We start from the raw sequence: 15228 nt of genomic DNA on the forward strand, positions 1-15228 counted from the left end.
ACACACACACACACACACACACACACACACACACACACAAACACACCATGGAATCCTCCCGAGAGAGTGTTTCCAGTCTTCTCGCCGAGGCAGCACTGGTTTTTTCCCTTTGCTTTTGAGGCCTAATTATATTTCACTCATTGAAAAGCTAATCCCTCCCCCTCCTCCTTTATCTCCCCCACCACAGCCATGGATGAGGCATGGATTAAATGCATATGTGTAAATTACAGTACATAAGGGGGAGCTTTTTTCCAGTTTTTGCATAATTAACTGATTAAGATGTGAACAAAGCAATTCAGAGTGGTTTCGTTTGAAATGCACCGTTTGCTCAGAATCTTTCACAGTGGTGGTGAACGGAACCAGATGTCCGAAGAGTTTCAAGAGTCAGAGAGACCTATTAAAGCTCCTTCACAGAAATTATTACATGAACTGGTTACAACCCTGCTGAAAAATTCAGCTCATGATCAGCTTCTGCTGGCAGCTGGTTTCGGATGGTTGAAGCTGGTCTTTGATGGTCAAGGGGGTTGAAAAACTGCTCATCTAGGCGAAAACATACCCTTTGCTGGAGAGCCTGGTGGTCCACCAGCTCTTGACCAGCATAGTGTATGTTGCATTGGATTTTGCTCATGCATGCATGCTTGCTAGGTCCAACAGCTTAGTCATACTGGTCATGGTGGCCAAACATCTTGGTCTTGCAGGTCGGTCATACTGGTTGCCAAGGTCTACTGCTTGTAGACCAGGACAACCATCAAACTCAAACAAAAACATACTCTAAGCTAAGCCGGTCAACCATCTTAACCAGCTTGAACAGCTTGATGCCTGGTGTTTAACCAGCCTGTTGATGCTGGTCATGCTGGTCCAACAGTTTAGTCATACTGGTCATGCTGGCCAACCATCTTGGTCTTGCTGGTCATGCTGGTTGATCAGCATGATCAAGCTGGGTCATACTGGTTACCAAGGTCTACTGCTTATAGACTAAGACAGCCATCAAACTCATACAAAACATTCCCTAAGCTGGTAAAAAGCTAAGATGGTCAACCATCTTAACCAGCTTGATGCCTGGTGTTCAACCAGCATGGTCTTGCTGGTCATGCTTATCAACCAGCTTGAAGATGCTAGTTATGCTGATCAACCAGTCTGTTGACGCTGGTCATGCTGGTCCAACAGCTTAGTCATACTGATCATGGTGGTCAACCATCTTGGTCTTGCTGGTTAAACTAGTTTTCCTCTTTGGCCTTGCTGGTCATGCTGGTTGCCAAGGTCATGGCCAAGACAGCCATCAAACTCATACAAAAACATTCCCTAAGCTGGTCAAAAGCTAAGCCGGTCAACCACCTTAACCAGCTTGACCAGCTTGATGCCTGGTGCCTAAAACATTATTTTACAATAAGATTTTGGGCCTGAAAGGCATTTTAAAATCCATTCAAACACACAAATGCTGGTCTAGTTGCTGGTTGACCAGCATACCAGTTGTACAAAGCACATCAACTTCCATTTATTTTATATTATTTAAATGTACAGCTTAAATGTATGCCATTTTATCCTCTAACTTAAGCCCCAACTTGAGTCGCTGGTCATTTAAGTCAAGTAATTTAACATGCGACTTGGGTGCTGTTCCAAATCCGCTCTGTAAAGGGATGCTTTAAGTCTAAATATTTTCTGTGGAAATCAACCGTATGACACAGCTCTAAAACACTGTCATTTTCTTTTTAAAATGCAATGCTGCATACAAATACCACAAAAGCACATGGGAATGGAAACATCCTTGTACACACTGGCAAACCTATGCATGAGAAAATGAGGGGAAAAGCCATTAGCAATGTGCAACCTCTAAAACCATGGTCACACAAGCCTTTCTTAGCGAGCAAAATGAAGTTTTGTTGTGAGTTTTGCTGTGTCCTTGGCCAGCAGCGTGCCTGCATTATAAACCCAAAACAGTGGAAATGCTCATCTGTCTGGTTTTAAATGCACTAATAAAAGAGAGAGCGCACACACAGTCAGTCAGGAGGTTGTATTATCAGCTTTCTGTGATTTTACTGCTTATTGTAGCTGAGGAAGCCAGGATGCTAACTGTAATACTGTACTATGGTTAGTATATAATGGCATAGTATATGTTCTTCAAGGGCTCTTTAATAAAGGTTCTGTATAGTCAGACTGCCATTTGGATGTCTCTATTCAATATAGAACTCTTTTTGCTTAGATTGTAGAGTCCTGGCCGAGACATAAGGAGGACCATAAGGAATTGGTGTGTGATTAGCCGGACCCAGAGTGAGACTGATTCGGTGTTGGAGAACTTGAGCTTTCAGTCTGGACAGCTCAGTGTCTAAACCCTACAAAGCCTCACTGAGTGACAGCCTTTGATAGCTCCACTCCTCTTAATAGAAGGGGATTCTGGCAGGGTTGCTACGTTACTCTGTTTGAGAAGACACTGTACCCAGCAGTCACAGGGGGGAAGAGGTGAAATAGCTAGGACTCTTTCATTTAGTGTCTGTCTGTCTGTTGGTGACTCTGTCTTGATATGCTATTAACTTTACTTGTTGGTGCCTTCTGGTGCCTCCACATCAGTATACCTACAATTCTACAACATCATCAGACCAAATGAGCTAGTTTGTTAAGTACGCCTACATTGTTGCTACACCTCACTGAGTCGATCCAGGTGTGTTTCAGATAAAAACCCTTCAAATACCTGGACTGGCTAAGGGTTTGTTGACTGTGACGTTTGATTGCATGTTAGAAATATGGCTAAGTCAAGAAAGTTGTCCAGAAAGTTCAGTGAAGAGATCACTGCAGCACTGAATGTTCCTAGAGATATCGTTGGAAGCACCCATGTTCACAGTTTTTATTAAAGGAACACTGGCTACACTACCTGGACCTGGCAGAAAGAGGAAGCTTTCACCAGCTGACACCAGATTTCCGAGGAGGCTGGTGGTCAAAAACCCCCGAGTGACTGCAAAAGACCTGCAGCAAGATTTGGTTTCAGTTTACACAGAAAGGCGCATACTAAACTGACCTAAACTGAAAACTGAAAAATTGACCAGAAGAATTAACCACAGAAGCTTTAGGATTCTGTTCTGTGGAACGCTGAAACACAACTGAAACTTTCCAGGCCTGTGGATCAGATGTAACGCTAGTAGAGGAAGAATGAAGCATTTGCTGAAAAGATCGCCCTTGTCTACAGTGATGCTCTGGGGCTGCCTTGTTTGCTCTGGCACCGGAAACCTGCAGCGTGTGAAGGGCAAGATGGATTCAGTCAAATATCAGGAAACATCGGGCCTTCTGTGAGGACGCTGAAGTTTGGGCATCATTGAACCTTCCAACAGCACAGTTATCCAAAGCATATCTCTGTCATGGCGTGCTAGGCCAGACCAAGATGGGATGAACACTCGCAGAGATGGAGTCAAAGCAAGCAGATTTATTAACGCAAAAGGATAAACAAAAGGGGCAAGTGAGGCAAAAAAAAAAGCAGCAAACCATCAACAACAGTGATCAACAGAAACCCGAACGTGGCAAACAAGAGGGCGAACCAAAAACGAACCTGGGACTGGGGGTTGAGCTGGAGGACCAGCTACTGAGCAAGAACGGCTAGGCCAACCAAACCTGGAACCGCTGCCGTAAGCGTAGGTCGCCTAGCTGAGACGTGGGTTGCCAGTAAATCCTGGCCGTGAGCGAGCGAGCCTTGCTGATGACTTGATTGGCAGGGTGACCTGCTCCTGAACGTGGAAGCCGAGCTGAAGCTGACCTTAACACACCGCTAGTCATACGGGGAACCTCTCTGGCGACCTCAAGGTTCCAAACCATACAATTCTCAGCCCCAAATGGCGGTGCCAAGGCTTCTTAAATACCCCCCAATCCCAGATGTAACTCATGAACATGAAACGAGACACTGAATCAAACACATGAACACAAATGAACCTGAACCGATACGATGAACGAAACATGAACACAAACGAGGAGGAAGTCCTTATTTGGGCCTGTGAGCGGCGGCTCTGAATCACCCGGGGGATTGCGCGACACCGAGGGGCTGACAATCTCAAAGTCCACCAAAGCTTGGTTTCAAAAGAAATCCTGGAGGATTCTGGAGTGGCTGTCACAGTCGCCTGACTTGAACCCCATCTGAAGAAGGAGGTTGCAGCAGCAAACCTAAGAACAGCAGTGGACTGGGGGCCATTGCCCACGAGGTATCGGCTGAGATACCTAAGGAGCATTGTGTAAGAAGCTGGTGTGTGGCTATGCATCATGTTTGCAGCTGGTCATAACAGCAACTGGGTGCTCTGCAATGTACTAAAGACGCTTGTCAATAAGGGGTTGAATAATTCTGAAACGGCAGTCGTCAGTAATAGTGGTGTTTAAAGTTGAATTTGGAGAAAGCATTTGTTATATTAGTTGGGTTGAGCTTTTTAAATTGTTCTTGTTTGACTGGTTTATTGCAAACAGCTGAAAAGTTTATATTATATTTTATTTCACTTCAGAACTGATGTCTGGCATAGTCCCGCTGTGAATGCTAGCAGAGTGCTTTTACACATTTTTGGTCACTCTCTCTTCTTATGACAGGGTTAACGGGGAGGTGACGGGGTGAAGGAGGGTTGGGTAGACACACACACATGGACAAGGTAGAATTTAAAGGATGTCATATTAGGGAGGAGGGGCTTCTGGCATGTTCCTCCTCTCAAAATTCATAAATATGAGTTGCCCATAATTGATAAACTCAGACCAAATTAAATCCTTTGGATAAACTTTTTGGATGCTTCCACAGGACACAGAAATGGGGCTATTAAAAATGGCTTTGTCATGTGATTCAGTAGCTACTAGTACTATGTCCTTGATGAATTTTAACCCAACAAGCAGATGAACCTGCTAGAAGTCGACTCATTTTTTGTTACAAGAACTTGTTAGGCTCACATTGGTAAAATGCAATGCATGCTTTTTATGTAGTGTTAATTTTCAGCGGAGCTGAGAGAGAGACAGCTAACCACCAGCAGGCCACCAGGTGAAGCATTAAAGAAATGTCAAGCAACCGTTTCCTACATAATTAAAGTGAAGGAGGCCCGTTTTCTCAGAAGCCTTTTTAAAGTTGGAAGTAGGCTGAAAATAAAGTAAAATGAATATGTAAATGGTAAAGGTAAACGCAAAAGGTAAAGGTAAATGCACAGTACAGGTAGTGTTATAATGTAACAGTCCCTCAAAATGCCTGTGCATGTTCCAGCATCCACAAATGTCAATGAGCACAACATCTCTTAGTATTGTGGTGCGCTACAAGGCCTTCTACAAATATCACCTAGTAAAAAAAACACACATACACTCACTGTAATATCGCCAGCTGTGCCAAACCAGGTGTTTTCCAACAGAAAAGGACATGTCCTCATGTGTTTTTTCCTCAGCACCTGTTCCTCACACACTCCACTCTCAGAAGTGGTATCTCAACCAGTCTTTCACACTATTCACAAAAACACAGACATGTCCTGACATGTCTGGACATGCACAAAGAACACTGTAGCAAAGTCCATATGCTGGGATGTTGTGGAGAGAGCTCAGAGCATAAAGAATGTGTAGATGGTGATGATGATGATGATGATGAGATTTGAGGGAAGATATTACTAACTGCAAATTATAATTACAGCTTTTGTAATGTATAATCAGTGTGCAATATTCAATTTGAAGAAGCACAAAAGGGAACACTTTGGATCATGAAGATAGCTTAATGAAAGGTTATGTGGCTTAATAGTTTGGGTTAAGATGTAGAATCCCACTTGTTGGCAGGCCACGAAGTGACATTAGCAGTGGCCTCGTCTGGCATTAGCATGCAGACCATGATGACTGCTGGCCTCGCCCAAAATCACTACTGCGATGTTGGATAGCAGCGCTACTACAGGTGCTATGACGACCGCCAGCCTCATCCAGAATCGCCATCATGTCAACCACTGTCCTCGCTACCGGGGCAGTAACATCACCATCATGGCGACTACCGGCCTCTCCCAGCATTGCTGTCGTGATGTTAGTGTTGCTACTGTGCCCAGCATCGCTTCCACGCTGGCTTTGCCCAGGATCATTTTCGCCCCCAACTCAATCCCAAAAGTATTGGATGGATAATACAGTCCCACTGCTGCATAACTCAATGCTGGGGGGCTTTATAACCCTGGCATTAGGTATGGTGCCAATAGGTTCATGTTTATCTGCCCCAGAAAATCCTATTCTATTGGCAGATGTGAGTGTGCATTTGCATATCTGTGTCAGACGTGGTTGCAACTTCAAGTAGCTGATTGCATTCATTAGAAGGGGTGTCCACAAATATTTTCACATATAATGTACTTCAAATGTGGGGTCATTGATTTTACACTTTCTGTAAGACTTGGTTCTTGGCACGATGGTTATTACAATTCTACAGCTGTCAATAAAATTTTGGTGACTGGCTTCCTCTGAGTCCCGTGAAGCCGGTCAACACATCTTTTCAAGCTTGTCAGACTACTATGACAAGGTTACAACAGTCCACTGACGTCAATGTGCTGTATATCAATTTCAGCCCAAACTAAACAAATAATGCTTGTCTTGGTTAAAAAAACTCACATCTTGGTAACATTATCTTCTGATTGGCCCATTAGAATAAATAAGTAATAATAATAATAATAATAATAATAATATAATTCTTTCTTACAGCAAATTCACCACTCAGTGACAATGATTATAATGAGTTTGCATGTATGGATAGTATGTAGACAATAAAATACTACTATGGTATAGGCTGTATCTTGGAAATGGACAAACCTGGAAAAGTAAATAAAAAATAGGCTTTTTCCTCAAGGCTCTTTCTGTGTTTTTTATTTCCTTCAAACTCCCAGCGGCCCAAGTAAGACAGATTAAGTTTTATATGCTTGTCCCCAGCAAGTATTTCCAAAATCCCAAATAAGAAATTACCACTGCTATATACTTTCCTGAATTGGTGCCCTGTCAACATTGCTTTAGGACTGGTCATTCTAATAGGCGGCTGTTGTGGAACACTGCCTCAGGTCATAGTGTGTTGTAGATAGACAGTGAATGACGTTTTAACATTCATTGAAAAGGCAAGAAGCAAAATTCATTATTAAGGAGCTGTTCAAAGTTAAGTGGATTAATGTGTATGAGCAAAATTCAACTGTACTGATACAATCAATTTACCTTTCCTAACTGTTACCATCAATCTCTGAAATTTTAGCATGTAATTGACTACATTAGAAAACAGCAGAAGCCATAAGATACACCCTTGGGGCACCCCTAGACATTCAGGCTGTCAACACTTGTGTGGAAGGCTGTTGCTCACGAATTATTCTATGACCAATCTGAAAATAATAGAGGAGGAAAATTGTGTGGGAGAAAAAAGTCATTAATATTTTCAGAGGATACATTTGTCATGATTCTAACATGAACATTAGATGGCTTCAAAGAAAACAGCATGACATTAAAGGAAAATGACATGAAATGTAGGGTCAGTAATTTGGCTGTACATCCCCTGAGGTTACACATTGTGATGATACATGTTCTTTTGAATAACTGAAGCAATAACATTTTATTTCCACAGTCTCTAGTTCATTTATCAGTTAAAACAAATCTGGTAGTCATAGTCATGATCTCAGTCAACATAAACAGATGCAATTTTAATATAATTTTTTTAATGTTTTTATTTCTGGGCAGAAGTTGGAATATGAATCTGCATGGGATATTAAATTACATAGGTAAAGTTAATGTTTCAACAGTAATTTACTATATTAACCATGGTGGTGAGTGTCTGAGAGTGTGTTGGTGGCTTCGGTGGGAGCGACACACCTCTCAGTTACTTCTACTGATTCGTATGGGTACATTTCCATTGGTGCTATACTGTATATAGCTAGTGATAAATGTGAGTGAGCAAAGGGCCACAGCCAGCTGGTTAATTCACTGATAGTCAGACATGACAAAAAGTCTGACTGGTTAAAGGGATCACTTGTTGTCAGTGTCTTCCAGTGTAGTCTAATCGAAATGATCAACACTGGTTTAACAGTCAATTATGTAAATAAGATATAAAGCCATTCAACACGAATTGTTCACACCATGTGAAAAGCAGCTGGGATTTTGACATGGTGTAAAACAATATAACATATGCAATATAAATAAATATATGGTCACAAGAAACACCACAATTTATATGTACACGGGTCTCCAGACACCCTTTCTAATAAATTAATTCAGCTAAGGTGTACCGGTTGCTGACACAGACATTAAATCGTGCACACACAGCATTTGTAATATCCATAGGTCACAGTGCACCATGCCAAGCATTGGCTAGAAGAGTAAAAAGACGCTCCTCCCCCCCCCCCCCCCCCCCGGCACTGACTTGTGGAGCAGAACAAATCATCCAACATCAGTACTCAACCTTACTAATGCAATTAAATCATTATAGTAATGTTCCAATATCTTATGCATACATATTAACATACACATATACATACTAAATTGTGCTGGTACGAGTGGATCAGACACAGCAGTGCTGCTGGAGTGTTTAAACACCTCAGTGTAACTGCTGGACTGAGAATAGTCCACCAACCAGAAATGTCCAGCCAACAGAATCCTGTGGGCAGCATCCTATAGGACTAGAGGATGACCAACACAACAGTGTGCAGCAACAGATGAGCTTCTGTCTCTGACTGTACATCTGCAAGGTGGACCAACAAGGTAGAGTGGACAGTGAGATGACACATTGTTTAAACAGTCCAGCAGCACTGCTGTGTCGTGGACCTGTGGGGTCCGGACCATTGAAAGCTCCCCAGACAAAATTGTGTCACCTTGCGGGTTTTCATGTTTTGGCCACAGTTCTGACGATCATTCTTGTGCAACGCCACCTGCAGGAACCTGACGTTACTACTACCTTAAACATGCAAGGTGACTAATTTATATAAATGCATACACTCATTAAGCCATTCATTAGGACCACTATACTAATACTGGGTGGGGCCTGCATCAAAATTCTGGAAGCAACCATTCGAGGATGGGTATATTGTGTGGCCACTGTAGCCTCAGCTTTGTGTTCTTGGCTGACAGAAGTGCAAGCCGACATGGTTGCTGACATGGAGATCTGTTGCTCACTGGATGACCTTTCTTTATTGCACCATTCTGAGTAAGCTCTTATGCCAAGAGTGTGTTATGCTACAAATCCCAGGAGATCAGCAGTTATAGAAATACTCAAACCTGCCCATCTGGCACCAACATTCATGCTACACTCAGAAAATTGTTTGATGAGTGTATATGTATATATCACAATCATTGTTATATATAATCAAGGCTGTCTGTGACTGAAGTTTTGCATTTGAGGGGTAGGTGTTGCATCAGTGTTCACTGCTAATTAACTATTGGTGAAATAGAGCTCCATGAAGTCTTTGTTTGCCTGTGTGTGTGTGCGTGTGTGTAGCGGAGTCTAATTCAGAAGGAACCACATGCTCTGTTCCACCAATAGTTATTTAGCAGTGTACACTGATGCAACACTGCTAAATAACTATTGGTGAAACAGAGCTCCACAAACTCTGTGTGTGTGTGTGTAGCAGAGTCTAATTCAGAAGGAACCACATGCTCTCTCAGTATGTGTTGAGAATATGAACATGGCCCAGGTTGCCGAGGTAACAGGGGCTGGTTGTACAGTCTCTAGATACCTATTAAGAAACATGAATTTTCTTTAATACTGTAAACCAAGGCAGTGCTTATGCAAGTGTGAATGTGAACACATGCAAGCTTGACTGTGTGCTTGTAAGGGTGCACATGAGGGGGACTGTGTGTGTTGTGTGTGTATGTGTGTGTGTGTGTGTGTGTGTGCGTCTGTCTATTTTTTAGCAAGCTCCAGCAGTGGTGCAGTGTGACACGGTAAAAGAGTCCATTGAGAATAATGAAGCTTCCCGTCTGATAAGCGCTGCAGGGCCAATAAACCTAGAGCCCCAGTGGTGTCGATAGAAAATATCTCAGGGCAGTACGCTTGCCTACATTCGGCTTTTGGCAGCATTCGCTGAGAATGAGGGAGCCAATGCAGAATGGAAAAATAATGAGTTCTTTTCTCAAAACAATGACTTATCTCCTGAATCATGAATCATTTCCAAAATGGACAGTTTCTCTGTTTCTACATGTTTATCTCACTAAATGGTTTTAGATCCTCATACAAAATGTCGTATAATCCAAAGAGAACCACGCCATGCTGCATAACCCAGCTGAAACTTGTCCTGTAGAGGGCAGAATTCCTGCTTTTCTCATTTACAACAAGTCGGCCAGGCTCAAAAGGAGTAAAGGACTGCCACACCATGAGTCTACCACCACCATGTTTCACTGCTAGTATGATGTTATTTTGGAATGCTTTGTTAGCTCCTGTCTTTCTAATGAATCAGGATTTTTGAATTAACCTAAGGTGAGCAAGGCCTGCACGTCTTCAGATGTTTGTCAGTGTTCCTTTTTGACTACTTGGTTGAGTCGTCAATCGCATTTTGGAGGAAGTTTGTGTGTTATGTTATTGTTGTGTTATGTGAAGATTTATCACTGTTCCAGGATGTGTTGTGCTAGAGTCTTAGGCTATGTTTACTTTGCCCATACTGTCAGCAGCAGCCTTACCACACAAGTGTGGACAGCCTGAATGTTTAGGGGTGCCCCAAGGGTGTATCTTATGGCTTCTGCTGTTTTCTAATGTAGTCAATTACGTCCTATAATTGCAGAGATTGATGGTAACAGTAAAAGGAAAACACAAAATTGGATTCAATCAGTTGAATCCATTTGAATCTTTGCACATTTACTTAATGCAGTTTACGTTGAACAGCTCATTAATAATGAATATTGCATCTTGCCTTTGCAATTAATTTGTTATCTATACAACACAAAATCTGTGTGGCAATCTGAATGGCCAAAAACACACTGAATTATCAGTTCCGATTAGCAGCACCTTCACATGTGCTACTGAATTCTGACACATGACTCAGTCCAAACTGAATCGGAATTCATGTGACTTTTACATCAATCCAACTCCACTTTCCATGATGAGAAGGGAAAATGGATGACAGCAGTGAGGAAGGATTTTCAGTGGCGGTATAGCAAGGTAACAGACCTCATAAATATTTGTGACATGTCTGTTCAAACTAAAGACTATTAGGAGGCACATATCACAAGGGCTCCGTGTTTGAATACATTTTGAAAGAAATGGCAGAGCGTGGCCACAGGAGGGCGCTGCTATAGTGTCGTAGGAAAATAAAAGCTTAAAAACAAGGTTTAAAGAAACCAAGGACACAAACCAACCTTTAATACATTCTCTGTGATAAGTCCAGCTGGATAGCTCCTGTGATGCTGGCGATGAAATGCCAAAAGAGAGTGTGAACAGCCCAAAACATGTTTGGGTGAATGTAGCATTAGAAATGGCTTTAACGTGATGTTATAAGGCTAATGTCTGACTGGCAAAGAGTTCAAAGCCAGTCATGATAAGCAAAATATATGGGTGTTTGGTTATTTGGTTGCTTATTTGTGTCAGATCATAGCCATGGTGCATAACCCAACCCAGCTTAAGCTTCAGATCACAGACTGATGGCTGGATTTTCCTGTAGAGGGCAGGAGCACTACCGCCACTATGTTGACTGTTGGTATGATGTTATTGTGGAATGAAGGCTACAGTGTTTTTAGCAAATATGAGATGTTCCTCTTGGTTAGCAGTGTTTTTCGTCTTGAAAGCATATCATTTTTGCCCGGTCTCTAATTGTCTTCTAATGCTGTAATCATGACTGAAACTGAAATTACCTGAAAGGTAACTGAAAGGTAAGCAATGCCTGCAGTTCTTCAGATGTTTCTTTTGTGACTAGAGTCGTCAACCTGGGGGGTACTTTACCACAGCCTTAGAAATGGCTTTGTACAGTTTAAGCATTGTACATGTTTAACGTTGGTTTGGTAGCCAAGTAGAGAGGAAAGGGAGAAATCACAGTAAAGGATTTTAACTGGCTGAATGTAGTATGTCCACTTTGTACCCTGTAAACTTATAGATGGAACTCTATAGAATAAGTGCTTCTGGTTCATTCACAAACCTGGCACAGACCTAACAAGCTAACAGGCTTTAAAATGGGGGGGACTTCACCTGCTGTGTGAACACAGCCTTAGAAATGGCTTTGTACAGTTTAAGCATTGTACATGTTTAACGTAAAGTTATAGGGCTAATGAGTGATTGGCAAAGATTTCAAAGCTAGTCATGATATGCAGAATATTTGGGGGTGAAATGGTGTATTCTTTGCCCTCTCTGTCTGAGTCTGAGCAACACTGGAATCTCTCAATAAACAAGCCACAGCAGCAGACAGGCCCATTTCTTTAGAGCTAAAACATTTTCCCATGTCTCTCAGAGCCAAGAGCTCCATTCATCCCAAAAATAGTCCGGCCTTGCTTACGCACTGCACTGGAAGAACACAAGGAGCAAAGGCAGAAAAAAAAATCACAACCACATTCCTCTGTAACATTATGGCTGTTCCTCCACATGTTACACGCATCAAAATGCACTGGGGGAATAACAGCAACAAAGGTCAAAAGAGCTTGCAACTTAATTACGTTGAACCCCAGACTGGTTATTAGGATTTCTTTTTTTTTTTTCTTTTTTTTTTTGGCTGCTTGCAAGGAGTCAAATAACAGCCCCTTTATCTGCTGCTCTGGCAACAAGCAGTGCTTAGTAATGAGCACAAGGGAGAGGGCACAGCTGCCCTACCAGTGGTTTGGCAGCCAAGTAGAGAGGAAAGGGAGAAATCACAGCAAAGGATTTTAACTGGCTGAATGTAGCATGTCCACTTTGTACCCAGTGAACTTATAGATGGAACTCTATAAGTATAGAAGAAGTGCTTCTGGTTCATTCACAAACCTGGCAAAGAAACATGAGTTTAGGCCTTTAACAGGCTTTAAAATGCCTTTAAATAGTTCTCAACTTTTCCCTGAAGTCTACTTAAATAGGCACTCTGGTCGAAATGAAAAATGGCTACATCTGTTGTAAGCATGCATATTACCTATGTAATGCAGTAGCTACTACAACACAATGTTTAAAGCCCCGTCCACACGTGTCCGGATATTTTGTCTGCGTTTTGGCCTCCTGTTCACACAGGCTGTTTTTTGGTCAATGAAAACTGAGGTCTTTGAAAAATGCTGTACAAAGTGTAGAACAAGGAAAATGGAGCTTTATGAAATCGCTAACATCACAATGCAACTACATAAGACATAAAACTACAACGTCTACATCCAGATAAGCACTAGATTTCCGATTTCCACAGATGAATCAATTTAAATCCTGTTTTATTATGTAGATAATGCTCTATTTAGATTTAGAATATATAATTTCATTGTAGATCTACACTATTTATGGATTAGTGTGTAAATTGGGATTAAACCTCTGTCACCTCATACAGGGCTAGCATGCTCATGCAAGTGCTTTTTTGTTGACTGAAATATTTAGAAAAATAAATAAAGCAGCTATCTAAAACTATCTGTGTTTGTGTAGATGAGGCCTCCATTTAAAGGAATAGTTTAGTGAAAAAATCTAATGAACTTGATTTAAAACTTAGCCCAGGTGCAGTTGATCAGCCAAGATATGTGTAATATCTGCCTTGTGCTTCTTTAGTTTACACTGAGACATGTAAGGCTTACATGGCTAACTTTGCTAACAAACACTGGAGTCAGACTTTAAAAAACAATTCAAACTTGTGCAAAAAGTTAAAAAAAAAAAAAAACTAAACACAATTTAGTTAACCCCTTTAAAAGCCTATGAGCCATCGGCAGGCCAAAAGTGTTATTACAAACTGCTATTAACAAAGAACAGCCCCACCAGTTTGTACAGATGCCTGTAGTTACTGAATAATACACCTTAGTGTGTGATTAGCCTTGGAGTGATAAGGGGTTAAACAGCAGGGATATACTTTATTTATACATTTAAGCTAAAACTGTGTGAAACAATTAGTTAATAAATATCTTCCAGTCTGCTCGAAATCCATCCAAATGTTTAGACATTTGGATGGATTTCGAGCAGACTGGAAGATATTTATGGGGATGTATTTACAGAGATAGGACAGATATTGGTCCAGTCCAGTGTTTGACTGCATCTGGGGTAAGTGGATAAATCATGTTCATTTGACTTTTCGAAAAACTACGTATACTCCTGATGATGTCTGATGATCTTTTAGGTGGGAGGAACATTAAAAAAAACTACAATACTTCAGGGTAGACTGTGTGAAATCTTCTTTTTCTGCTGGCTGGCTAATACAGAAGGTAATGTTGCTGCTAGGATGCTAAATGCCCTATCTATTAAGTGGCCTCTATATTGGTGACTATGCTAGCAGTCAGAATGTCTTCATCATTTAATGGCTGCATGTATAGTTACATGCATCTATGGCTGCAAGTTATAGAACATTGATGGATGAAAAACTGAGATATACACTGCTCAAACAATCCTAGATCTGAATGAATAAAATATTCTCATTGAATACTTTGTTCTGTACAAAGTTGAATGTGTTGACAATAAAATCACACAAAAATCATCAATGGAAGTGGAAAAACACACTACAGGCTCCAACTTTGATGTAATGTCCTTAAAACAAGTCAAAATGAGGCTCAGTACCTCATTTGCCTGTATGACCTCCCAACAACGCCTGGGCATGCTCCTGATGAGGTGGCGGATGGTCTCCTGAGGGATCTCCTCCCAGACCTGGACTAAAGCATCACAGACACAAGCATGTGACAGACACAGCAAACCTTCTTGCCACAGCTCGCATTGATGTGCCATCCTGGATGAGCTGCACTACCTGAGCCACTTGTGTGGGTTGTAGAGTCCGTCTCATGCTACCACGAGTGTGAAAGCACCACCAACATTCAAAAGTGATCAAAACAGCCAGAAAGCATAGGTACTGAGAAGTGGTCTGTGGGCCCACCTGCAGAACCACTCCTTTATTGAGTGTGTCTTGCTAATTGCTAATAATTTCCACCTGTTGTCTATTCCATTTGCACAACAGCATGTGAAATTGATTGTCAATCAGTGTTGCTTCCTAAGTGGACAGTTTGATTTCACAGAAGTTTGATTTACTTGGAGTTATATTGTGTTGTTTAAGTGTTCCCTTTATTTTTTGAGCAGTGTATAATTGCGAACTGTTCAAGTCGCTACATTGACTCTGACTGAATATTACATCACGCTAGCATTTAAATAGCATAGTAAATGCTAGTCCCCAGCTCATAGTCAAAGGAGCTGTTATCAAG

The 15228-nt window shown here is 41.6% G+C and overlaps 1 protein-coding gene across 1 annotated transcript in view; it reads right to left on the reverse strand.

Annotated features, from left to right (window-relative positions):
- dtnbp1a (dystrobrevin binding protein 1a) overlaps window positions 1–15228 on the reverse strand; it is a 187409-nt gene that overhangs the window by 67476 nt on the left and 104705 nt on the right. The window lies entirely within an intron of this gene.

Source organism: Salminus brasiliensis, chromosome 5 (genome assembly GCF_030463535.1).
Source record: "Salminus brasiliensis chromosome 5, fSalBra1.hap2, whole genome shotgun sequence".
In the NCBI taxonomy this organism is placed as follows: domain Eukaryota; kingdom Metazoa; phylum Chordata; class Actinopteri; order Characiformes; family Bryconidae; genus Salminus; species Salminus brasiliensis.